The 4,394-nt window shown below is 47.2% G+C and overlaps 1 long non-coding RNA gene across 1 annotated transcript; it reads left to right on the top strand.

Annotated features, from left to right (window-relative positions):
• Positions 1-3,783, top strand: LOC108506598. Its single transcript, XR_001877811.1, has 3 exons — positions 1-110; positions 2,164-2,216; positions 3,651-3,783. It is a non-coding gene; the product is annotated as an uncharacterized LOC108506598 (long non-coding RNA).
• Positions 3,784-4,394: the final 611 nt, after the last annotated feature.

The following is a 4,394-nucleotide window of genomic DNA, read 5'->3' as shown; positions in this document are numbered from 1 at the left end:
GTCTGGGCAAGGCTTCCCCAAACTCAGTCTGACACACCAGAACTCCACATTCATTCTGGGTTGGTGAGGGCTGGGAGCCCCTCTCCGTCAGCAGGCTTTCACCTGGACAGGTACTCCTAGTTGTTCCTTATCAACTTTTCCCAAAACTGCTATGGCCAGAGGCATGCATGATATGGCCCAATAAGCCCTTCTCAGTCCTGACAACTGTTGCTGGCAGCACAGGGACCTCAGACAGAGGAGGGAAAATTGAAGATAGAAGAGGGGGGTGCAGGGGCCTGGCAATGGTCCCTATATCCTTTGGGAGTGAGCACAAGCACAGGGAATGGGGCACAGCCTCAGCTGCAATCCTGTTCTCTTTCCCTGTTGTGGTGTCTGAGAAGAAAGAGTGTCCCTGACAAAACTGAGAGAGACACGTGTGCTTCAGAAAGGCTCCTCTCCCTGCAGAGTAGGGCAAGGAGTCACCTCTTCACTCAGCCACAAAGAGTCCTTGGCAACACAGTGCCATCAAAAGCAATATGTTTCAAAGCATTCCTCCAAGCAAAAGTCTCCAACTGCAGTTCAGACTCTTACTCAGACAGCAGCATGGTATGGCCACAAGCAGCCCCTCCAGAGAGTTTGCCCACAGCTTTTTGCAAGCAAACAGGTGCCAGGAAAGGATAAATATGCATCCCCAGCTGCTCTCCAAAACAGTACTGTAAGTCAAACAAGAAAGAAGGGGTGAAGGAACCTGTCCAACTTTCACTGCAGCAATCCTATTCCCCTTGAGAGAGAGTTCTTAGTTACACCATCGAGCCAGGTTTTGCTCATGTCCTGCCATGGGCATCCACAGAGCTGCTCTATCCTGGGCTACCTGTTCCTGCAGGAGTCATATTAGCATTCCAGTACCCCTTTGTGTCCCCAGCCACACACTAACTGTGGCCTGTAGCTCTCGGAAGAGCAGCTCTTTGCAAACCTGCTGCTCCTTCTCTCCCTTCCTACACCTCCCTACAGCATAAGATACCCCTGTGGTGACCATGGTGAGGTGAACAACATTTCCTCTTGCACCTGTGCCCCAGTATAAGCTATGGACTTGGCCTTACCAGCATCTGTTAAGATTAAGAGTTTATCCTCAGCTTGTGCTCTGAAAACCAATGCCTCCAGAGCAGGAGGAGCACAGTCCCACAGCCCCTGTGAAAGAAGGCACTCAATATTTGCATAATGAGATTGTTTTACTTGAGATTATGTGCTGCAAGCAAAACAGTTTTATTATACAGGCTCTCTGATCTCCCAGTGATGTTTCAAAGCAAGATGCTGCAACTGAAAACTAGCTGACAGGAGAAAATTAAAGTCATAACTTGCTCCTTTCCTTCCTCTACAGTCACATGCTCTTGCTTTCCACACACCACGCCCCCAGTGCCCTTGCAGACTTCCTGCTCATTTGCCTCCTGAAGACAGGCAGGAGTTTCAGATCCAGGAGACCTGCTCCTGCCCCAGTGCAAGGCAGGTGCCACGTCAGCAAGATGTTACCAACAACACCTGCAGCACCAAGTGCCCCTTTTGGGCAACCACGTACTGGGGCACATGACACCACATCACTCTTCACTGACTGATGTGAGCTGAGTGCTGAGGAAGATGAGATTCTGCTATGGACAACTCCCAGGTTCAAGGCAGACAACTCCCAGTGAAGCCCTAGTGATGCTCAGGGGTTCCTGCTTTCACGGGCAGGAGAGAGATTCTCTAGCGTGTGGTACTCTCAGTCCCAGGCAGGATCTAGGCTGCATATCCAGCATGGAGATGCTCAGATCAAGCAAGACTGATATCATGTGGTTTGACTGGAAGAAGACAGCTAGGAAGATGCAGCAGGTTTTAATGTAAGCACGTAGTCTGGATATGCGGCTGGGGGAGGGCTTGCCCCTTAGGGCTTGGAAATGTAGAATTTTCATTTGGCACTGTTATCTATGCATTTCACTTGTACTGACAATTTTGTTTTCTTGTTTTTCTCTTACTGCCATTGCGCTTCAGCCACAGACTCTTTCTGTGGCATGTTCTGTTTGCCATAGACAACCCTGTAAATAGCAGTAAGGCAAAGACAAGTTTTTTTCTGTATTATCATTTCCCACCTACCTCTGTTTACGGCAACATTCTGATTTCACTTTCTGTTTTTCTGCTTTGCTCGTCCACCAGGTTACTGATGAACTGCTGCATCAACAGCGCTGTCCTAGGACAGCCCAGCAAAGGTAGCACTGAAATCCACCTTCATTCTACGGGAACCGAGATTTTCTGAAAATAGGTGTTCTCTGTACCCTCTGCCCTTTCAGTTCTTTGTAATACTTGCTCAACGCTGCCAATTGCAGAACGGGCACTTCTTGTCTGAGTAACAGATAGTTGTCATTCAGGAGCCAAAGTACAGCAGTTGGAGTTCCTACCGAAAAGGCACATTTTACATCTCCCCAGAAAATTTCCAGGGAAATGAAAACTGCCCCACTAAGCTGTGGTAGATAAAAACCTGCAGAGCAGATTTTTGGAAAAAGAGTCCAGAAATATTAGCAGGTATGTAGGCACCATCTTACCAACCATCTGAGATGTAAGATGTGAAGTACTATGAAATAAGGGTGGCCACAGCTGCATATACATACTTAGGCTGGCCCTGCCTTACTTGTATGCAAACACAAACCACTACATCTCAATCTGCCATAATTTAGATGCCCTGACAGTGAAATAATGCCATTCACTTGGCAGCTCACATGGAAACTGCCCTTTCAAATGAAATATCCTCTTACACACCACTTTCCTTTTCCCAGAGTCTGGCTTTCAGGCTTTCATATAAAATATTGTTACCTATAGGGCAAAAGGGATGCCAAGCAAAACACTCTCCCTGTTTGAGCACTGTGCCTTACACAGCCCATGTGCTGTCAATTTGCAGTCCATATTTGCCACAGTGACACTGTCCCTCTGCACAGCCCCATCTAAGGAGAAAAGCACTCCCAGTCTTGTTCACCTAATAGCAATGCCAGTTAATATCTCTGAGGTGGAAGGATATTACCTGATGTTATGGCTGTACCACAGAGCTTCAGCAGGACCACAAAAGATTCAATGCTTTCTGCAACATTAACAGCATCCATGACAGTATCTAAGAAACAGCTTAGAGAGGCATCTCACCAGGTTTCCCCAAGCAGTACCATTGTGGCAGCAAGGCTGAGCTGTCCACACAGCTCACAAGGAGCACTGTCACACTGGCAGCAGTGTTGTCCTTAGCTGTGTCTGTTCTGCGCTGTCACTGCCACAACTGTCAGGAAATTGGCTCTGCTCGGCAATAACCCATGATCCCTCCCACTCCTGAAGGGGAAACACACCATGTTGGGAGGTGGGGGAAGACAAAAGGGAGGAGGAGGAATGGGAGTATGTAGAACTTGCATAGTGATTGAAGGTTTTATGCTATAAAACTGCAGCTCTGAGGCACAGCCAGATGCACAGGGGGGTGGAGGGAATGCTCTCTCCATCTCCCCAGAAAGCATCAGTTGTTGAATTACTGCCATCTGCAGTTCCTAGGGAAGCTAGAAGCCTTCTGTTGGTTGATGCATTTTGCTTATCCAGTGGGCAGAACTCAGCAGAGGCTTGCTGTGTCTGTATACAGTCTTCTCAGCTATCTTTTGTCTCATTTCTTCCTCCAGGTCCTAAAACAAGATAGAAATGAAAGTGTATCTTTCCATTTCCACTTGCCTACGGAGCAATCTACCGAATCGTTCATGAACTGAGGGCAGAAATTCCAGCAAGGAAGCTGTCCTGTATCAACAACAAACTCAGCTGTGTTTCTAAAGCTCAGGGATGCTGTGATCTACAAGATGCTTGATGTTGAGATTCCCCTTGGCATCATATCCTGCAAAATCCACCATAAACAAAATTATGGGCTCCCATTGGAGAGATCAAGTGCGAAGTACCCACTTCTAAGACAATCTCTGGAAAGGCCAGCAGCCCAGGAGTGCTTGGTACAGATGGATGTTCCTAAGAACAGTCTCCTTAATCAGCATAAGCAAATCTTGTCTGTGCTCCAAATTTCTGATACCCTGAGAAAGACTTACCAAAGCAGATCATTGGTTCTTTCTCTTAATGGATTAGGACAGACTACACCTTTCACTTCAGATAGGGAGTTCTGTCCAAACAGCTCTTCTGCCTGCTACCTTAGGGTCAGTTTAAGAGTAAACCTTTCCACAAGGCCTTCAGTTAACCTGAAGGCTTCTGCTTCTGGCTCTTGTCCCTGTCCCCTGCCCCGGGGTAAACTGCAGTCACACAACAGTTCTCTATTTGTTTTGCTCTTCTATTAGTAAATTGATGAAACTTGACTTCTCGAGGACATCACACAAAAATGAGGGCATGCAGAATAGGATGACCTACAAATACATTACTGGAACAACTAT

The sequence above is a fragment of the Lepidothrix coronata genome, unplaced genomic scaffold, assembly GCF_001604755.1.
Source record: "Lepidothrix coronata isolate B3197 unplaced genomic scaffold, Lepidothrix_coronata-1.0 Scaffold220, whole genome shotgun sequence".
In the NCBI taxonomy this organism is placed as follows: domain Eukaryota; kingdom Metazoa; phylum Chordata; class Aves; order Passeriformes; family Pipridae; genus Lepidothrix; species Lepidothrix coronata.
Note: the sequence above shows the minus strand (reverse complement) of the source record. Positions and strands in the feature narration are given on the sequence as shown.